The 23,155-nt window shown below is 41.7% G+C and overlaps 1 protein-coding gene across 2 annotated transcripts in view; it reads right to left on the reverse strand.

Annotated features, from left to right (window-relative positions):
* EXTL3 (exostosin like glycosyltransferase 3) overlaps positions 1–23,155 on the reverse strand; it is a 151,834-nt gene that overhangs the window by 93,718 nt on the left and 34,961 nt on the right. The window contains exon 1 of one of the 2 annotated variants that reach the window (XM_038573705.1): positions 3,732–3,940. The exons of the other annotated variant lie outside the window; for it this stretch is intronic. The gene's annotated coding sequence lies outside the window, so the exon portion shown is untranslated. Of the gene's footprint in view, positions 1–3,731; positions 3,941–23,155 lie in introns of those variants that run through there. 2 annotated transcript variants of the gene reach the window in all.

Here is a 23,155-nt window from a genome sequence, read left to right on the forward strand (position 1 = left end):
TAATAAATAAAAATCTTTAAAAGACCGTTCCCAATTTAAGTTTTTGCATAAACTGGGCAGCCAAATGATATGTGTGCTGGCCTCACTGACCCATGCACACAAGTCTGCAACTCTTGTCTTGGGAAAACATGATGGCTACCTTCCAACATCTGAAGAAATGTCATAGACTTGTTTTATGCTTCCCTAAAAAGTGACAATTACAGAGAGGCCAAGTGCACGTCAATAAAGAAAAAGAAAGCTAGTCTTTTTCTGCCCAGGAAGATTCATTTCATTGTGCACATTCAAATGGAGACAGGTCAGTAAGTAATACTGGCCAGTTCAAGAATTCTGCACTTACTACCACTGGCCTTGGTCAAATAACTAAACCTCCACACATCTCAGTTTTCCTTCCTACCTTCCTTCCCCGTCAAAAGAAGGAATAGTGTTAACATTTACCCTCCTATCTCTCAGAGCTACTGTAAAGATCAAAATCCATGTAACAAAAAAAGGAATATATGAAAGTACTGTATGATGGTATAGTAATAAGACATTATTGTAACCTGACATCATAAGGTATTTATGTATTTCTTTTATCATAAAAGCTAAGGATATATTCCCTAATTCATTTCTTATTCCTCCCACAGAATATCAAATATTCGTTGAAAAAATGTTTAAAAGGAAGTTGGAGAACAAGGGTAAAATGATATAAGAAGGTAGGATAACAGAGAAACAGTCACCAAAACAAACGTCTGGGATGTTAATCATTAATATCACTGACCAGTCTAAAAAGTATTGCACACAAATGGAAAAATATCCAAAAGTAATGACATGTGTATGAGGGGCCAATACACCTGGGCAGGCACTGGTAAACTACATCTGGCTGCCTGTTTTGTAAATAAAGTTACACTAGAACACAGCTCTGCTCATTCAGTTACGGATTTTATGTCCTATTGTATGTATTTATCATATATATATGTATCATGTGTATGCTGCTTCCACTCTACAAAAGCAAAGCTGAAGAACTGCAAAACCTAAAATAGTTATTATTTGACCCTTTACAGAAACAGTTTACTTACTTTCCTGTAAAAGTACTCTCAGGTTAAAAACCACACAGGTGACTAAACGCGGAGACATCATCCATCTTCCTATGGCTCTATCCCTGGGATTTTACTGGGTCATTTTGGTGCAGGTGAGTGAAAACCCACACTAAACATTATGGCCTGAATGTAGGGGAGGTAAATAATGTGCTAAATGGAGACTCCATATTCCTCTTATTCACTCAAGATCACAAAATTTTTAATACTGCTCCTCCCTTCCACCTAGTAACATCACCAAAGAGATATGAAAAATTCCCATTGTACAAGGAGTGTGGGACTGGTTCAGGCAGGAAAAGATTATGCTTATAGGTGAGCCCACCTCTGTCCCTCTTAAGTTCAACTTGCATGTGTCTGAACTCCACTATTTTCATGGAACATTCAAAAACGTGAAAAATCCTCTTTCCTCTTAGTTATCCTATCATTATAGGTTTTCAAAACCGTTACCAAAAACTAAGAGGGAATAAAAATAAAATGGAAATAAATATGCTAACAGAAGCTTTCTGATATAAACTTAATATTCAGCAGAAATAAGTGCAGTTTTAGGACTTTATGAAAGATCCATATTCCTTGCCTCACTCTGAAGTTACTATGTGCAATCACTCAAATCTCTACCAACAATGGATCTAGAGGGATCTTCCTTTTCCTAATATCTGACTCTACTTCTATTTCAGGCAGTATTTACAACCCTCCTCCAGGGGACTATTTGCCAGTCTCACCTCAGATAGGGCACACACACACACACACACACACCTCTGCCACCACCTCACTCCTGTACCACCCTTCAATGACTTTCCACTCAACAGCTAGCCTAGTGACCTGAGGGAAAGGGCACGTCCTTATCGAATCCCCACATTCTTCTGATGGCTTCCAACCATCCTTTGAACCTTCCACCACGTCCTAGAAGTCCACTACTCAGTTAACCCGTGACTCATTGCTCTCTAACCTGTTCACGTATAGTCTTTTTACTCATAGGTTAAAACTCTGAGGTCTAATCATTAGGATATTCCAACTGCATGCCACACATTTAATGCCAGTTTTTTCCCTAGAAAACAGAGAGAAATATGAAGGAATGAAGACAGGCTCTTGTCAATCATTTGGTTAGCAGTCATGCCCCCTGACAGCACATTTTCAGATATTAATAAATGTTTCAAGATTCTGACAATTCACAATTCTAATTCTTCTCTAGAAAGCGTTTACGCTGGTTTCTCACAAACTTATGAGTACTTATGATTCCTCAAACTCCCACAGAGATGGAAGATCAGGAAATTCCTACAGGATATGGTATTTTTAACTCACCAATAAGAGTTTTAGAAGATAGTCTTTCTTTCATCAGGAAATACTTAAAAGTCCCCCTGCTGAATAAGTTGTTGAGAATGCTTAGCTTCACCCAAGACTATCAAGGCCCCACAGGTTACTCCTATCCCAGGCGCTCCGGATATACTGTATAATAACTGGACAGAGTGCAAGACTAATCATTGATCAAAACAAGGAAAAACGCAGATAGTCTCCATGACTGCAACACACAAAGATCTTTTTAAAACAAAAGAAAACATGGGGAACCCAGCCTTCAAAACTGAAGCTACCTAAATTAGAGGGAAAACAGAACAAAGTGGAAGAACTGCTAAAGACACCCCTTAAGTAAATCACACACGGGGCGCGGGGGGGGGAGGGGGGGAGGCGTTGTTCTGCATTTCCTCCTTCTCCTCCTCCTCCATAGGAGTTAACTAATAGGACTTGATGAATCCCTTAGAATCTTTTAAAGGGAAAGAAGTACAGATCCACCAAATTCAAGTCTTTTGAGAGCTACAGATATACAAAGAGGAACTGAATCACTGGCTCAGCGTGGAGAAGAGACAGACACTATGTGCAGTCTGGCAGCCCAGCCTGATCTTCAAAGGGCTCGGGATTTGTACTGTCCCCTGCAGCGCACGGGGTCGGGTCACCGGGCTAAGATTTCAGCAGTGTAGACGTGCACTCCGCGGCCCCTCTCCTGCCCGGGCAGCGCTAGGCCGGCCCATCGCTACGGAGCCGGGCCTGGGCGCAAGAGCGCCAGATGCAGAGAACAGCGGCACCTGGACCCTCGGACAGGAAGTGGCTATTATTCTGACTGCGGGCTTATGATCAAAGGAGGTGAACCCCGTGGAAAGAGCCAAAGGAGGAGCAGCTGCAGGCGACCGTGTCTGAACGCGGCGCAAAGCAGATGGTGGTAGTGTGTGCAGGGGGGGCGAGGGGGGACAGGGGAAGGGGGGCAGACCCGGGCCGCCCCTTCGTCGACGGAAGATGCTCTTACACAAACAGCTGGACAAACACTGGGGGAAAGGCAGGGTGGAGGGCTGAGGGAGCGGGAGAGGCTGCACAGCTGAAGCCGAGCTTCCAGAAAAGAGGCAGGGGTGGGCATCCCAAACTGAGGCTACGAGGGGCGCCGGGGCGAAGGGAGGGTCGAGGGGAGAGCCCCCCGGAGCCGGGCTACTTCCTCGCTGGCGGCTAAGGCCCCGGGGTGCTCCCCCAGGCCCCCGAGACGGCTGGGAAGGCCTACGCCGAGGCTGCACGCCCCCGCCGCGCAGGGCGCAGCCTGCCCCGGGCTCCTGCGGCCCCAGCGCTGCCGGACCAGGTCCCGCCCGCTGCCCGGCCCCGCTCCAGCCCCGCGATCCCTACCGCGAGCGCTTCTAGGCCGCCGCCCCCGGCTGCTCGCGGCCCCCGCTGCCGCCGCCGCCGCCGCTTCGGTCGCCAGGAGTCCGACCCGCTTCCAGTTCAGGGACGAGCCGCCGCCGCCCGCCCGCAACTCGGGGACCCGAGAACCGCTCCTGCCGCCGGCCGCCCGCCCTCCAGGCCGCGCCGGATCCTCCGCTCCCCCTGCCGGCGAGCAGCCATTTCCGACAAGCGACTGCGGAACTTGCCGAAGTGCGCCGGGCCGGAAATGGCCGGAAACGGCCGAACCCGGGCGCTCGCGAGCCGAGCGGCGCTCGGGACTTTCCGGACGGCGCTCGCAGGGCCGCCGAGGCGTCGGGCTCCGCCAGCGGGGTCACCGGAGTCCGGGAGCCGCGGCGGCGGCGGCGGCGGCGACGGCCACGCCGGGGATTGTGGGAAACGCTCGGCCAAGCGAGGGCGAGGGCGAGGGCGAGGGCGAGGGCGAGGGCGAGGGCGAGGGCGGCCCGCCCGGCAGCCGGGACGAGGGACGCGGCGAGCCCGAGCCCGAGCCTAAGCCCTCGCAGCGGCGCCCTGCAGATGCCCCTCGCCCTTTGGAGACCCCTACCTAGGACTGCGGGCCCCACTGCAAGAGCCCCAGCCGCTTGGAGCCGGCCGGCGGAAATTTAAATGCAAAAATAAATCCGTATCGGTGGAAAAGGCCTTTCTAAATGAGCAGACGGTCGCCAGCAATGGTCTGAAACACTTTGAATATTTAGCAACAAAGAAAAGGCCGGGCAGCTTGGATGGTTAACGAAAACAACAACAACAACAACAACCCACCTTTACAAAAACAATGACTTAATGCAGTCCAGTGGCAAGAGCAACCAAAACTAGGAGGAGGGGGGAGAGCAATACCGTTTGAAATACTTGAAATATTGGCTCTTAAGAGCCAATCCCTGTGAACCCAAGAGTGCCAGATTCTACAGTCCTAAGAGATACTCCCACACCTGCAAAGTCAGGACAAGAGTTTTTGGGTAACTGAAACAATGGAGTGGGCGAAGGAAGGAACTCTACCAATCCTGAAAGCCACACCTGATCGTTATTGTTAACTCAAGAATGAGCTTTTTTTTTTTTTTTTTTTTTTTTTTTTAAGATTGTATTTATTCATGAGAGAGGCAGAGGGAGAAGTAGCAGGCTGCCTCCCTGCGGGAACCCGATGCGGAGCTCGATCCCAGGACCCCGGGATCATGCCCTGAGCCAAAGGCAGTCGCTCAACCCACTGAGCCACCCGGGTGCCCCGCGAATGAGTTTAAACCACTATTTAAAATCTATAAATGCAATAGAATCTAAGATCAAATTTGCTTCAACATTTTTTTTAAACATGTGTTTAAAAAAATAAAAAATAAAAATAAACATGTGTTAAATCCCCAGAGGGCAGGGCTTCTTCTCCAGGGTTTCCCAAGTAGGGAACCCAACACACACCAGAACCTGGAGAAGCTGGGGAAGGCCAGAGGGCGGCTGCTATTCCTACACATGGGAGGTCTAGTACTCTACCCGGATTGCAGCCCCTGAGACAGCTCTACAGCTGCCATATCCCATCCACACACTGTTCTTGGTGGAGACCAGGCCCACGCTCTAGCTAGGAGGCCGAGAAAATCCTGAAGATTGATTAGTTTCCCAGAGGGAAGTTTGAGCTCAGGATTCCATCTGCAAAACAAAACTAAAAACCCTAGCAAACTGTTTTCCAGAACACACTCTTCATCTCTCCAAACCCATCTCCTCTTTCTGATCCTCCTTTTTCTTCTTTCCTGACTCCTCCTTACTCACCCCTATTTCCATTTCTTCTCATACCCCACTGTTTCCCTCACCTTTATTCCTTTATTGTAATAGTATATCACCATGAACAAATATTCAAAGTCCTACCACCATCGCATATGTACAAAAACCTAACTTTTACCAATGTGTTCAGGAAAAGGGGGGAAGCAAATTTTTAAAAAATCAGAAGCATTCCAGGAAATGAAAATAAAGAAAACTGTTGCCCAACTATCCTGAATAATCTAAAGTTGTCTTTTTTCCTTTCTCTCTCTCTCTCTTTTTAAACAGTTCATCTTCTTGGCTCTCCTCCAGAGATCTGTGGCAGCAGGCACAAGTCTGGCAGTGTGGGAGGAGACACACAGAAGCCCAGAAGCTATGGTAAGAATTACCAGGTATTGGTTCATCTCCTCACTGACAAGAGAGGACCTGCAGAAGCTGCTACCTGGAGGACTCAGCCTAAATGTCTTCTCACACATCTGAGTGACTTAACACATTGTTGCCCCTATGGGTGATTTATTTGATGCTTAGGATAGTCAAGCTTTAGGAAGAAAAAGGATACCCAACCAAAATTTGGTATTTCCTTGACTTCACTGGAGCCCTGGGTGCTACCTCTCTTCCTTTGGATCTTTTGAGCCTGTCCTCTCTCACTTCTTCTTCCCCTCGAAGAGTTGTAGCCTCAGCCTCTTCCTCTGGCTCCTGTTCCTTCTCCTGACTCTTAAGAGTTCATTCAGTTCCTGAAAAGATAGGACAAGCTACTTTCTGATTCCTCTCCACACATGCTTTATTGCCAATGTCAATCAGCTCCTTTGCATCATATGCACCTCTGAGCAGATTCCTCCCTGCGGCACTCCAGTCCCTGTCTTCAGGCTGCACTCCAGACATCAGCACATCATCATCCTATTAATGCATGTTTTATGAATACTTACTTGCAAAGCAATAAGCTAACCCCTTTGTAGGCATTGTCTCATTTTAATCCTTACAAGGAGATATCAGTGTATACATGGCAAACTGAGACTTAAAGAAGCTAAATAAATAAGATGCCCAAGATCACAGAGTGGGACACAAGGTACAGATGGAACTCCAAGTCCTCTGAACTCCAGAGCCAGTATTCTTGACCAGAACAATCTGTCTCACCAAACCTAATATATCCCACAGTGAACTCATCTTTACTCCTCCTCCTTTGCTTTCCTCAAATGTTCTTATTGATAATGGTGTTACCATTATCCTTGCTATCATAGAAACACAAAACCTGGTACCATCTTGACTTCTCTCTTCACCATCATTATCAAATCAATTTCTAAGACTAACACCTTCACCTATAGGATTTCTTCTGTCTCTTCTCTGCAGTCCCACACTTATTTCCCTGATCCAAGTCCTCATTACTCTTCTCTTGGGCTGTTGCCTTAACTCTGCAATTTCTGGCTTGGAAAATACAATCACATTCATAGTAGCTTTCCTCCGGAAAGAAAACCAAGACAACAGGGTATGCGGTGAAGCTAGTCTTCACTGATCTCTCCATATTGTGACCTTTCACAGCATTTATTGTCTCTACTTTGCATTTTGGAACTGAAAATAGTTTTGCATTGTTATTTAACTGTCATATATGCAGATCTTTATATTTTTCAAGGAAGTAGGGAAGAACAGAAACCAGTGTGCCTTTGGTACCAAATAGCAGGAACCCATGGATCTTCTCTCTAGAGCACAGTCATAGGGATGGACTTTGCAGTACCCAGTCTCCCTCCTTCCATTCCAGATATTAAATTCCTGGAAAAGAGACATGATTGTCCTGGCTTCAGTCCTGTGTTGACCCCTTGACCAATCAGCTTTGGCTAAGCAACAGGTCAGGCTTGTCTAAATACAACAATTAGAGCCTATAAATAGAGCATGTTCCCAGAAAAGGAAAAGACATACACCATTGTTCATTTGTTTATTCATTTATTCCACCAACAAATAGTTGAGTACCCTCTCAAAACACATACAGGGTTTTTTTTTTCATGTATGCAAAATGTTTAAAACATAACCCTACCCTCATACTAAGAAATGTACAACATAAAAAGAAATCACCAGATAAAAGGCATAACAATATTCACCTGTAAGAGACCATCAATTCAATTATATGTGATGGAAAATAATTCAGCAAACCCTGCACGAGCTTGTGGTGGTAAAAGTAATCAGCAGTAACGTGTCTGTGTTTAACAAAACAAATTCACAACAGCACCATAAGGAAGACATAGAAACAGAAAACTACCTACATGTCCATCAGTGATAGACTAGATCAAGAAAATGTAGTGTATTTACCCAAATGAATACTTCACAGCAATGAGAATGCCCTACGAATACATACACTACTGATGAATCTCACAAGGTTAAACAAAAGAAGCTAGACACGAAAAAGTACATTGGGTTATAATTCCATTTATATAAAGTACAAAAACAGGAAAAACTACCCGTAAGGAGCAGTGATCAGACGGGAGCAAAAGGAGCTATGTAGGGTGCTGGTCATGTTCTGTTTGATGAGCTGGCATGCTGGTCACATTGGTTATCAGCTTGTCAAAATTCATCAAGTTGTACACTTAGGTTATTGTCCTTTTCTGTATGTATATTCTCCTTCAATAAGATTTTTCAAATAAGTAATTCATGGTCAAAATAAGGAGCCTTTAAGTACCCTGGAACATTGTCACTATGAATAGTCTAGAGTTGTCAACTATTGCCACCCCACCCTCACCATTACACCACCTTTTTAGAGACCCTATGCCACTCTCAGCCTTTGGAAATAGCCACCATTCCTATCACAAGACCCCATGCCTTCCAGCCCCAGCTGATTGGACTTCTCATCTGGAAACTTGGGAGCAGGAGTCAGGTGGGAAGAGTGCTTCATCTAATAAATTAAATGTATTTGGAGGAAAGAATTTCTGGACATATGTACAGTAATAAGCCAAGAACAGTGAGGTCTGCAGAAAACAGAGTCAACATACAGAAGGAAGCACACAAACCTGTGAGAGATGGAGGGAGAAGCCTCAGAGGCTGCTCACTCTCCAGCTCTGGTCATATATCCCAGCGGTCACTGGGTATCCATGGGATTACTCACATAGACTTACTATGAAAAAAAAGGAAGAAAGAAAAGAAAATCTTACTTATTTAAGCTAGTGTGATTACATTTCTGTTTGTGGAATATATTATCTTATTTTGTCCTTTTAACAACCCTACATACTAAGTACCTTTATGATTATCATTTCACAGCTGAGAAAACTGAAGCCAGAGAGGTTATATAACTTGTCCAAATCACACACCTGATCAGTGGTGGTGCCAGGATTTGGACCCAAGTTGTCTTTGTCTGACTCTGGAGCCTGAAATCTTAACAGCTATAACTACACTGCAGTGCAAGAGAAATGCTGAAAATGGCAATGTGAATTGTATGCTGCATTAATGGATTAAACAGAGGCATCTGATTCTGTTAAATGAGTCAAATGTAGAAATGATACAAAAAGATTGAAAGACTGGCTGCCTAAGAAGTTGGTATTTCTTTCTTTCGCAAGGGAATTATACTTTAAGTCGTAGATGTTAGAGAAATATAAAATGCACATAGTGTGACAGATTGTAGTAACAAGACTATGTTGTTATGCCAGGAAATTTATTTTATAGATTTCAGCAAAGAACTCCATTATAAGATCCCAGCTGATTACGTATTTTTCCCAAAATGTTAATATCCAGGAAAAAAGGGGTTTAGTCTTATGGAAAGAGAAATCGATAAAAGTTTAACTTAAAGTCTTAGGGAAAGAGGCGCTGGTGGTCACTCTCCATGATGATGGCTGCCAGACCCACAATCCACTCAGCAAGCCTTCTAGATCAATCACAGGCAAGCCACTGGGGACCCCCAGCAACCTTCAAAAGGTAGGATTCAGGAATTATCCGTGAATTTAAGTCAGATAAGAACTTGTTCTATCTGTAAAGCTTTGATTTTAAAGGAAAGTGCTGACAGCCACTATTCAAGATCTTTTCTATATATAAATGATTGAGCAATTTTGTGGCTTATAATTAGAACAATGGATGACAATTTCTAGATTGGAGTTTCAAGGTTACTCTTTTTTCTTTGGTCCATCAATGCCAAAAAGACAAAAGGTCATCTTCTGAGGCTCCATGGGTAGCACTCATTAGCCTGCTAAGTGGCTCGCTCTGAAAGTCCTGGCTTTGATGTTAGCTTTTAAGAGAGGCTGTTTTTTATCTGGCAAAATGTGGAATAGTTTTGGATGGTTTGCAAATAATTCGTAGTAAGAACACTGAATTAACATCACCTCTAAAGCAAAACACATTACTGTCAAAAAAAAAAAAAAAAAGGATTTGTTAACTCCTTGCTTCATGTCATTGTACTTGCTATCTTGCACGTGGCTGTGAAAAAGAAATTTTGTACTAGTTTCACATTCATTAGGAAGCTTAACCTGGTTCAAACCTGTTACCTACATAAGACATGTAATCTGTAATGACCAGTTAACATTCTAAAAATTAATTGTCCCTAAAATATAATGTATCTGTCTCTAAGGTCCCTCCTTCCTTCAAGTGCTGTCTCTCCTGTGACTTTTTATTCTCTCCTCCACCATCTCAGCATAGCTTTGCAGGGGCACTCATGTTTGATGATCAGTAGATATCAAATTGCCATCAAAATTTCCTAAGTTTGCTCCTGGAAGTTCCAAATAATGATACATATGTTCCCCTGAGGCAAAAATACAGGCACCTAACATTTACCCTGAATTATGCCAGTGAGTAGCAAAAATGTGCTCAGTTAGACACAACATGCCACAACATGGCATGTCTGAGTGTTTGTAGAATTTAGCATAATGAGAGTTGTAACCAGAAAAAAAGAAGAAAAACTAGGGAGAGCATTGATGGCTGAGTTTCAATGTCATACTGTATGCAGTTCTATGACTTCAGTATTATCCTTCACCAAAAAAAAGCTACCCAAGATTCAAAAAAATCAAATGCTTGCTACTTCCACTTAAAAATGCCTCAAATAAACAAGGCATTCCAACTGAAAATCAGCAAAATGTCATAGAAGTACTTAGAGAACATCAGCTAATTTCTTAGTTAACCAATATGGCTATAAAATCACAATTGGAAGCATATTTTTTTTCCCTAGAAGCATAATTTGTAAAAGCAATAATGCTAAAAAAAACTTTTTAAAGCTTTAAAAATATATATAACTTAGTCATAACATGAAGTTCATGTACATTTGGAAAAAAAAAAAAGTTTCTGCCAAACAGATTATCAAGAAGAAAATGTGTAGGCTAAACCAATTCATGAATGTTTACAGTAAGATTTTTTTTTAAGATTTTATTTATTTTTATTCATGAGAGACACACACACACACAGAGAGGCAGAGACAGAGGCAGAGGAAGAAGCAGGCTCCATGCAGGGACCCCGACACGGGACTCGATCCCGGGACCCCAGGATCACGCCCTGGGCCGAAGGGAGGCGCTAAACTGCTGAGCCACCCAGGCTGCCCTACAGTAAGATTTTATTATAGAGAAAGTTTTTCACTATTTTCCTAAATATTGCTCAAGTTTAATTTTCAACTGAAGTGAGAAGAGCATGATTCTAGTGGGACCTAGTCAGTGCCAGGACAAGTGAATCATTGATCCCTTCCTCATTCCACACCTTCAGCCTTGCAAACACTGTACCATAGGTGAAAAATGAAACCAAATGAAAATGTGACATTTCTACAAATCCAATTCTGGGGGGAGAAAAATCCAAAGTTTACCTCAAATGGATAGTGTCAGATATCTCATCTTTTAAAATATATTTTAAAGTAACCTCTACACCCAACATAGGCTTGAACCCACAATCCAGAGATCAAGAGTCTCATGCTCTACCAACTGAACGTCAGCATCCCCAGATAGTCCATCTTCTGTAATAAGGGACACACATAATAACATGGTGTGGGTTATAAAGGAATGCATATCTATAAAATGAAGAGGTGATTATTTATAAAAAGGATGAATGAAATAAGTGATGCAAATAATCCAAAAATATATTAACCATATGTAAAATATACTAAATATGAAAATACTTTAAAAGTTCAAACATCATGCATTTGTATTACTTTTATGTACATTTAAATATGCTGCAATGATGTTCAATTTTTTTATATTTCATCTTTAAATAATAAACATCTAAATATTAGTAGGAACACAAATAGCAAAAAAACACAAAGACCAATGAATATTTGCCAGTTCTGTCGTGCCTTTCCAGTTGACAAGCATAATTTTATAAAATTGCTATCTTTATGTATCAACCATTTCAATTCCTTGTTGCACTTACTTTGAATGGATTACTGCATGTTTCTCCATGATTCTCATACTTATCTCTAAAGGTACTAGAACATTTCAAGTCTGTCCTCAGTAGCTTCTGACTGACAGTCTGTGGGCCGAGATAGGATGAAACTTTGTCAGTCCACAGTTAAATGAGAAAAACAAAGGCAAGTTATCAAGCTTTTAATAAAGCTAAATATTCAATTTAAAGATTGTCCTTTATTTTGAGATGATGTCCTTTCCCCTTTCTTATGTTAAAATTCCTTTTTATAGGGACACCTAGGTGGCTCAGTGGTTGAGCATCTGCCTTTGGCTCAGGTCGTGATCCTGGGGTCCTGGGATCAAGTCCCACTCCTGTGGGAGCCTGCCTCTCCCTCTGCCTATGTCTCTGCCTCTCTCTCTGTGTCTCTCATGAATAAATAAAATCTTTTTTAAAATTCCTTTTTATAAAATTAAAGTGATGATAAATGGCAGCTTTTTAAAAATCTTCCCTACATGACAAAATACTGAGACATATTTATTTTGGTGCCACCACCACCGCCACCAAATATTTGTTATTTTACGAGTCCATTAAATCCAGAAGTCAGCTAACCTTCTAACTACACCCCCTTCATGGCATTTTAAGGTATGAACTCACATAGACACATACACACACACACACACACACACACACACACACACACACACAATCTTTCTTGGAAAGACTCCTGTGGTAATCAGCATCCAAAATGTCCCCATTGATCTCACCCCTAGGATTCATACTCTCGTGTAGTCCCCTTCCACACTGTACCACAGATGATCTATGTGACCAACAGAACACTGCAGAAGTGATGGTAGGTCATTCATGAGATTAAGTTATAGAAGGCATTTCAGCTGGTGGTTTTCTTTCTTTAATCACTCACTCTAAAAGAAGCTGGATGCCATGTCATGAGCAACACTGTAGAGAGATCCATGTGGTGAAGAACTGAAACTTCTGCCAGCAAACATGTGAGTGGGATTGGGAGCAGATGCTCCAGCCCCAGTCTGTTCTTCAGATGATGTAGCCTATGAAAGATCCTGAGCCAGAACCACCCAGCTAAGTTGCTCCTGAATTCTTGACCTGCAGAGACTGAGAGATAATAAGTAGTTGTATTTTAAATTACTACATTTGAGGTCATTTGTAATGGAATGTGACTAACGTGACTCCTTTTCCCTTTTTTAGCTGGAAGATGAACAGCTATCTAGCTCCAGAGCAATGCCGAAACTGCTGGGCATGTATGTATTCGTGCCAGTGGTAGGGGAGAGAAAGGATTAACAAGAACTGTGATCCCCATTATCCTGACTTTAGTTTACTTACACTGACTTTTCTTTCTCCATTGCCTTTTCTATCTTTCTTATATTGACCAGAGTACTCAGTAAACTGAATAATCCATCTCCAGCAAGGGAATCAATTCTACAGATCTGTAGGCTGAGTTTAAGGAATCATTTTATGTAAATATGGTATTTTATCATAGTTTCAAAACCTGGTAAATTTCTATTGACATAATCCCTCACCTTAGCTGTCAGATCTCTCCTAGACACATCCCTACCTCAAAAGAAGAGCATATCTCATATTCACTGAGAATATAGAAGCAACAGACATAATCCCTTTAAGTTCTCTCCTCCTACATTGAAACCATCTTTAAGTACTGAGGTGAAAAGATTATTATTTTAGCAGCCGATGCCAGAGTTCCTCTTAGGGAAAGAAAATGCCTTATTGAGGAAACTACCTTGATATGATACTTGGAGCATGGAAGAAGAAAGCTTGGCTTGTAATAAAACTGTGAAACAAGGAGATAGCTAAACAGATCTGCATTTTTAAAAAGAAGAAGAATGTGAAGACTGGAACAGGGCAAAGAGGAGGGGAAATGGGAGGAGTATAAGAAAAGATGGGGCTTAAATAATGGTGTGGGAGGTTGAAGTCTGGGGAGAGAGTTCCAGCGATGGGGGAGCTAAAAGCATGTTTAAAATAGAAATTTCTATTATTGGACTTCACATTATTTGTGTTGCTAAGGATATAAAATCCCTGAAGCCTTCAGTAATATCTGACACATGGAGAATGCCTGGGTGGCTCAGCAGTTGAGTCTGCCTTTGGCTCAGGGCATGATCCTGGAGCCCAGGGATCAAATCCCACATCAGGCTCCCTGCGAGGAGCATGCTTCTCCCTCTGCCTGTGTCTCTGCCTCTCTCTGTGTGTCTCTTATGAATAAATAAATAAAATCTTTAGTAAAAATCTGATACATGCACAAATCCCTATGTGAGTGATTTGAGGGAAATCAAGGAAAAAAGATGCAAAGGAGAGTGGTCTAAGTCCTACAGCTGGGTCAGCATGGAACCAAGGAAATGAAAACCAAGAACATGAAAACTGAATTACAAGTAAGCTGAAGAATTTAGTGGAAGCAGAAACTCTCAAAAGCCAAAGAAACCATCAGATGAACTTCCAGGAATTAACAAAGATCTTGGAACAGACACTGAACTTTCAAATGAAGTCCCAAAGCAGAATGGGATCTTAAGCCAATTTTACTTAAATCTAAAACAAAACAAAACTACTTTAGCTGACATCTGGGTCCATATTCATGGATTCTTCTCCAAGAAGAACTAGGCACTCCAAAACTAGGCACTCTTGTTTTTTAATGTGATCTGCTATATCCTTCCTTCCTGTGACCGTGCTCCATCAATTATTCTCTTTAATATATATAGTCAATATTCTCCTCACTATAGGGATTTCCCCCACTTCTTATACACAGGCTCAGGCCCAAACTACCACCATCTTACAACACCAGGTTTGAGCTCCAAAAGATTTAGATTTTGAATCTTTGATCTACTATTAGTGGTATAAACCTTGGACTTATTACTTAACCTCTCTATACTCTCTTGGCTACAATTTCCTCATCAGAAAATGGGGATAATAACAGTACATATCGAATAGGAGTATGGTAAGGATTAACCTGGATAGTGAGTGTAAATTGTAAGCCCAGTGTCTGGCAAATAGTAAGCCTTCTTATTTAACTGCTATTGTCATCATCATGCATCAGAATTCTCAAAAGAGTAATCTCTATGTTCACTCCTCTACCACCATTTACTCTGTAACATCCAGAAGGCTGGCTTCTGCCAAACTACTAAAATTGCTCTCATTATGGTAACCAGAGACTTCCTCTTTCGGTAATGCCAGTGAATCTTTTCAGACTTCCCTTTGGAATTCTTCTGCAGGACTTGGTAGTCCTCGTCACCCAGCTTCTTGAAATGGTCCAATCCTGGCTCCTCATCACATTGCTCTCTCACCACCCTTTCTCTTTCCTCCCACTGACCTTTCTTTCCTCATCACCTTTAAATGTAGATGTGCCAAGAATTCTGCCCTTAGTCATCTTCTATTCTTATTTAGCACTCACTAGGAGCATGTATTTGTGACTTTCACAGCCAAATCTCTACCCTGGGCCAAGATCCTTCTTCTGAACTCTTGAGCCAAACTGCACAGTAGGTATCTTTCCATAGGCGTTTCATAAACCCAGCCATCCAAACCACATTTACAGGTACTGTTAATGTAGTCATCATTTTCTCTGACCTCCCCAATTCTTTCCCTTCCCAGGGAGTCATTTTTATGATTAACACCAGCTGTGATCCTTCCTGTCTCCATTCCTTGTGACTTCACTGTAGTTCCGAGTGGGCTTTAGAGTCATATGGTCCTGGGTCCAAATATTAACTACGATGGTTCTTGGCCAAATTACTTAACCTCTCTGATCTCAGGGCTTTGTGATAGTGAAATGAGACACTGCATGCAAAATGGCCAGCACACTACAGGACTTCAGCAAACATTCCCCTACACCCCTTTCTTCAGGTCTCTTCACCACCTGCTACAGTGCGTTATCTACCTATTTGGTCTCTTTTGCCCTTATCTCCTTCAAATTGCCCTAGAGTTAATCTTTCTAAAAAATAAATGTGATACTATCATCTCTTTGATTAAAAACCTTCAACATTTTCCTTTTTCCTATAGAACAAAGTCCAAATTCCTTAATATGATAAGTTCCAACTGGCTTTTTGGTCCCTTCTCCAGACCAGTTACTCAAAATATTGGCTGCTCACCAGCTAGTTCATGTACATACTGACTTAAATCTCTGCACATGTGGATCCTTCTGGCTATAATTCCCTTCCCACACCCAAATTCTTTTGTCTAACTTGGAAAGCTTCTTCATCTCCCTCAAGACCTACCTGAAAAGCTATCACTTATATGGTAACCAAAGCCCAGCCACCAAAAATAGAAATAAACAAGCTAAAAAGTTTCTACACAGCAAAAAAACAAACAAAACCACAAAAAACAAAAAAATAAACAAATAAACAACAACAACAAACCAATAAAATGAAAAAGCAATCTACAGATTAGGAGAAAATATTTGCAAACCATATATCTGATTAGAGTTAATACCAAAATATATGAAGAACTCCTACAACTCATTGGGAAAAAAAAACCCATTGAGCAACCCAATTAAAAAATGGAAAAATTCCTGAATAGACATTTTTCCAAAGATGATATACAAATGGTCAACAAGTACAAAAAAGGTGCTCAGCATCACTAATCATCAGGGAGATGCATATCAAAACCATAACAAAATATCACCTCATACTTGTTAGGATGACTATTATCAAAAAGATAAGAGATAACAAGTATTAGGATGTAGAGAAAAAGGAACCTCTGTACACTATTGGAATAGCAAATTTGGAAAACAGTAAGGAGATTTCCACCTCCCCTCCCCAAAATAACTATTCCTTAAACACAGATTCTACTGTGCCTTTTGGCCCAGGGTGTAATCCTGGAGTCCAGGGATCGAGTCCCACATCAGGCTCCCTGCATGGAACCTGCTTCTCCCTCTGCCTGTGTCTCTGCCTCTCTCTCTCTCTCTCTCTCTCTCTCTCTCTCTCTCCCCCTCTCTTTCTCTCTCTCATGAATAAATAAATAAATAGAATCTAAAAAAAAGAACAGAACTACTGGGGAATCTGGGTAGCTCAGTTGGTTAAATATCCAACTCTTGCTCCCAGTTCAGGTCTTGATCTCAGGGTTGTGGGTTCAAGCCCTGTACTGTGCTCCATGCTGGCTATGGAGCCTACTGTAAAGAAATTTAATTTAATTAAAAAACAGAACTACCATATGGTCCAGCAATCCCTGGTCTGGGTATATATCAAAAAAAAAAGAAAAAGAAAAAGAAATCAGTATCTCAAAGAGATACCTGCACTCCCATGTTCACTGCAGCATTGTTCACAATAGCCAAGATAGGGAAAAAACTTAATTATCTATCGATGGACAAATCCATTAAAAAATAGTGATATACATAAGTGAACAATTGTATATGTGTCTATGTGCATGCATACACATATAAATAATAAAATATTATTCTGCCTTAAAAAAGAAAGAAATCCTACCATTTGTGACAACTTGGATGAACCTGAAGGACATTAAGCTGAGTGAAATAACCAGATGCAGAAAGAAAAAGACTGCATGACCTCACTTATATGTAGAATCTAAACAAGTTGAATACATAGAAACCGAGAGTAGAATGGTGGTTGCCAGGGGTGTTGGAGGTGGGGGAAATGGGAAGATGTTGGTCAAGGGTACAAAGTTGCAGTTATATAGGATGAATAAGTTTACAGATCTAATGTACAGCATAATGACTATAGTTTATAATACCGTATTGAATAGTGGAATTTTGCTAAGAGGTTAGATTTCAGGTGCTCTTACAACAACAACAAAAGAAAGGTAACTATTGGGGCAACCTGGGTGGCTCAGCGGTTTAGCGCAACCTTCAGCCCAGGAAGTGATCCTGGAGACCAGGGATCAAGTCCCATGTCGGGTTCCCTGCATGGAACCTGCTTCTCCCTCTGCCTGTGTCTCTGCCTCTCTCATGAATAAATAAATTAAAAAAAAAAAAAGGTAACTATTTTTGGGTGAAGAAGTGGATTTGCTAATTAGCCCTGACTGCAGAAATCATTTCACTATGAATATACCTATAACATCATGTTATATACCTTAAATATAAAAATTTTGATTTAAAATAAACTGTCATTAAAAGGGTAACACCTATTCTTTACTGGTTCATATTTTAAAAAAAACTCATACAATTATCTAGGAGTGGGTGGTTGGCTCAGTTGGTGGATCATGTGACTCTTGATCTCAGGATCATCAGCCCCATAGGGCTTACTTTAAAAAACAAAACTGTTCTGTATACACATACACAATAAACACACACACACACACCAAACACACATAAAGGGAGACAGAGAGAGGGAGAAAGAATAAGTGTGGATGTAACACAATGTTAAAAATTGGTGAATCTGGGTAAGAATCATTTGGAATTTACAAAAAAGTTGCAGAACTCTATATAATTCTGGTTCATATGTAAGTTTGAAATTATTTCAAAAGAAAAAAGGAAGAAAGCATTAGGCAATCTAACCATGCGGTAACAATCAAACAAACCCAAGTTGAGGAACATTTCATCAAACAACTGGCCTAGATTCTAAAAATGTCAATGTCGTGAAAAAAAAAGAGGAAGCTGAGAGTGAAGGAGGGAAATGGGGGGGTGGGCTGAGGAAATGTTCAAGATCAAAGGAGACTAAAGAAACATGACAATTAAACGCAATGTGTAACCCTGGGCTGGATGTTAAATTAGAAAAAAAAAATACTATAAAACACATTATAGAAACAAGTGGTAAAATTTGAAAATGGATTCTTTATTATATAATAGTATTATGGTAATATTAAATTCCCTGAATTTAAAAATTGCACTGTATGAGTATGTAAGAGAATGTCCTTGTTCTTAAGAGATATATCCTGAGGGATGCCTGGGCAGCTCAGCAGTTAAGCATCTGCCTTCAGCTCAGGGCATGATCTTGGAGTCCTGGGATCGAGTCCCATATCAGGCTTCCTTCTTGCAGGAAGCCTGCTTCTCCCTCTGCCTGTGTCTCTGCCTCTTTCTCTGTGTCTCTCATGAGTAAATAAAAATTTTTTTAAAGAAGAGATATATCCTGAGGTATTTAGGGGCAAATGATGGTAATGTCTGCAACTTTAATTTGTTTCAGAAAAATTCAAAATAATAACTAAAACATGTGAATCTAGCGAAAGAGTACAGCAAAATGTAAACAACTGGTAAATCTGAGTTAATGTTTATCGCTCTTGCAAATTTTCTATAAGTTTGAATTTTTTTCAAAATAATGTTTTAAAAAAACTATTGCTTATGTAAAATCTTTCCCCACTCTCCCAGATAGAATTAATGCTGCCTCCTTTAAGCTACTATAGATGTGTCAATTTTTACTCTAAAATGCTTGGATTGGGTTGTAATTATTTAAGCATTTGTCTTATTCAATTAGATTGAGAGCTTCTTGGGGCAGGAACTTAAATTACCTTTTGAAATTTAATAATGGGAGAAATATTCTAATTCAGGGCAATTTTATTTGCTGGCATGGTGTTCGTAGAGTACTTTGACACTACAATTTGGGCTCATGGCAAAACACGGCTGGACATTCCTGAAATGAGAATGAGAACAGAGCATAGGAAAGTACTGGAGTTGATTTACAATGTACTGTTCTGTCCCTTTATGGAGACTTCTGCTGGCAAAGCTCAGTAGCCCTCTGGCCCTAAGCAGATACACAAGGGTGCTATATGTATGAGTGAGAGGTCCCATGAAAGCAGAGCCAAATTGCTCTTGATGCCTGGAATACAACCCCCCATATATCTGTCATCACTTGCAACACATGTGTAACAAGAGGGCAGCCCCATCCGCAGTTGGCCATAAGGCTAATTATAAAAACCCATGGGTTAGAAGATCAAACTATTGAAGAGTGTAGGCAAAACCATGCCCCTCTCATCTCCCCATGCTTGCTTTGATCAAGAATATAGGCAACAGTGTTTTTCCATATACTAAGAAGATAGCTTCTATCCTTTCTGCCCACTTCCCTTACTTACTCAAGGAAGAAACAAATTACTTACATAATGGATGAGGCCATATACAGGGTCATTATACACTGACTACCTAAGCTCCTTTTGTGTTTCTCTTTCAGAGAGGTCTGCACCACAGGCCATGTGTTCTCTCCCCATGCAGTGGCAGGTAAAGCAGTTTCCAGTAACCTTGCCTATGTCCAGGGGGAAAGTTCAATTCCTGGAAGAAGAAATAAGAAGCCAGCTTTGGCCTCGGGTCCAAGCAACATTGTCCAAATGTGCTTTTGCAGCCAGAAAGATGATATTTCAGTCCCAGTTGATTTCTTCTAACTCTATCCTTCTGGTCCAGGACTTGAAAAACAAAGGGACATGAAGGGGCTCTCTCAGAATCCCAACAATATTTTACTAATCTTTGAATCTCAGTGGTGGCTTATTCTATGACAAGCCCTCAATAAATTTTTGTTGTCTTGAACTCAGACAATGTGACGTGCACACAGGCATATAACTGCTCATAGCTATCATTGTGGTGGCGGTGGTGGTTGTGTTTTTTAATCATACAAAGTGATTTTTGAAGCTTTTCTGGTTTGTCTAAGGGCTCTGAGGCTATAAGGAAGCAGGCTTTCATTAGAAGAGAGAGCGAGCTGTGTCTTTGTGCTTCACTATGATTGCAATACCAGGGAGTGATAATCCCAGGGGAGCTGTCAAGCAGCCTGACAGCAATTCTAGCAAGAAGGTGGTAGAAACACAATTTTAGCAATAATGATCAAACATTTTTTTGAAATTTTCTTTTATCCTTGAAGTGCCTTGTGTTGGTGAAAGTCATTACTGATCATTCATCTGTAGCAAGTCATCCCTACGTATCTGTACACGGAAGTGACAGCACAGGGAGAATTCTGACAAAAGAGATGAAGGCTCCTAGGCATGGTGGGAGAGCCAGAAGGTAAGACGGAACAGCAGCTCGAGGAGGTAGGTGATAAAAACAAAACAGAGGAAGGAGAAGCCACAAGAAAGTCAGCTTACTTGAAGGGGCTTTGGTTTTTAAAGTGGACACAAAAGCCCATTAAGGTGTTTACCGGGACCATCTCTGGTCCCTCCATCTTCTTTTGGTCCATTCCTCAATCTCATCCACAAATCACTGCCTTTCTGTCCACACTTTCCAACTTCTCCCTGTCTCCTTTACCTCAATCTATAAACAACCCCAAGGTTCTTACATCCCCAGAAGCCTCAAACTACCCTCCAGTGACCACTCTTTGCTACCTCATTATATATTCTAGAGCCACCCACAGTGTGGCTTGGGACCAGCAGCATCGGCAGTGCACGGGAGTACGTTTGAGATACAATCCTCCAGCCCACCCAGACCTACTGAATCACAATCTCCGTGGGTGGAGATCCAAGATTTTGTGCTTTAACATGCTCTCCAGGTGATTCAAGGCACACTCAATTTTGAAAAGTGCCTGCCACCTGTGGGCCATGTCTCTGCTTCCTCACCATTTTGGAACACCTTCCTCTGTCCCTTTAAAGTTAAATTCCCCAAGGCTCTGTCCTGGCCTCTTCTTTTCTTGAGCTGGATCCCTTCTCTATGTGATCTCAGCCACCCAAAGATTGATTTCATTGTTTGAGCACAGGTGTGCATAAATTTGAGAATTCCTCCATCCCTGGCCTCATCTTGGAGCCCCCCAGAAGGTCCAGTCACTTTCTGGGCCTTTCTACCAAAATGTTGCACAGGTTTCTAAACTTGATATGTCTAAAACAAACCCAGTATCTTCCCCTATACCCACTCTGCCTCTATTTTAACACACTGTGTTGTAGGGTAGCACTGCCACCCACCTTGAACTCTTCAGCATCCTGTTTCCTCTCACCCACCCCTGCCCACCCCAACGTGGGGGAACCTCAGCTGAAGGCCTGAACAGAACAAAATGGGTTAGAGTGAACCCTTCCTTCCTGACTACCTTGAGCTGGGACATGGATCTTTTTCCTGACATCATCCCTTACATGATAACTTCTAACTTGGCCTCGCCTCCAAATGTATTTCCCATCCATTCTCCCCTTCCTCAACACACAAGTATATCAGTAATATCAAATTATCTCCTGTTCTTGGAATGGCTCATGATGCTTCACCTGTTTGTGTCTTGGTACCTACTGGTACCTGATTCCAACATGCTCTTCCTCCTCTATACCTTCCCATCTCAGCTGGTCTTCCTGGCAAAGTTCTATTCATCCCCTAAAACCCCAGTCAGTGGTCAAATCCTCTGTGAGGTCTTCCTTACACCCTAGAGTACTTACTAAAATGTTTATCTCCTCCGTAAGACTAGATCACTTTGATGGCCAGAAGTCTGACTTATGTGCCTTTGTACAGCCAGCACCAAGCTCAGGCTCTGACATTGGGGGTGTTTAAAAAAAAATTCTCCTTATGTTAATTCATTCATGCAACAAAAGTCCACTGAACGTACATCATGCAAGGAGCATCGTGGTTACAATGAGCAAGACAAAAACCCTCTGCCCTCTAACAATTTATCATCCAATAAAGAAGCTAACAAGTAAGCCAATAATTTTAATAGTGTACTCCATGCTCCAAGAGGGATAAGCTTAGAGAGTTACATAAGGTGACACCTAAATAAGTCTTGTGGTAATCTAATTGAGCCTTTGGTAATATATGCAGTCTTTGGATCTGCAAGGAAGGATTATCGTATTTATTTTTAAAGACTATCACCAATATCAAATTGTTGACATTACTGCCAATAAGACACATTTGTCTGTCTTGAGTAAATCTCCCTCCTTCTACATAAGTCTGAGAAGGAAAAATGTGAAAATAACCCTCCGCATGATTTCTCCATGGCAGACCCCATGCCAGTAAACAGGAGCCCCACAACAGCTTTTCTTTCAAACAGATCTGAGGAAACAGTAAGACCTCTGGTTGCTGACAGTCACAACCAGTGTGTTCCATCACTACTCCCATTTCATGAGCTTCTTTAACCCAATCTTCAGAAGCTCTGTCAGCTGATAGAGAGGTAAGACAATGCTACAAGGCACAATCACAATGGCAAGATCACCTGCTTGCATCTCTTCTCCCTCATCCATTTTGCACCATGTAGGCCACAAGAAGTGTAACTTATGTTTCTTTTCTTACTTTTTTAAAGATTTTATTTATTAGGATGTCTGGGTGGCTCACTGGTTGAGACACTCTGCGTATGTCTCTGCCTCTTTCTTTGTGTCTCTCACAAATAATAAAATCTTTTTAAAAAATAAAGAATAAAAATAAATAAATATTTTAGTTCTTTATTTTAGAGAGTAAGAGACAGAGATAGCAAGAGAGCACAAGCAGGGGGAGTAGCAGGCAGAGGGAGAAACAGGCTCCCCGCTGAGCAGGGAGCCCCAACTCGGGGCTCAATTCCAGG

The sequence above is a fragment of the Canis lupus genome, chromosome 25 (genome assembly GCF_011100685.1).
Source record: "Canis lupus familiaris isolate Mischka breed German Shepherd chromosome 25, alternate assembly UU_Cfam_GSD_1.0, whole genome shotgun sequence".
NCBI classification, from domain to species: Eukaryota; Metazoa; Chordata; class Mammalia; order Carnivora; family Canidae; genus Canis; species Canis lupus.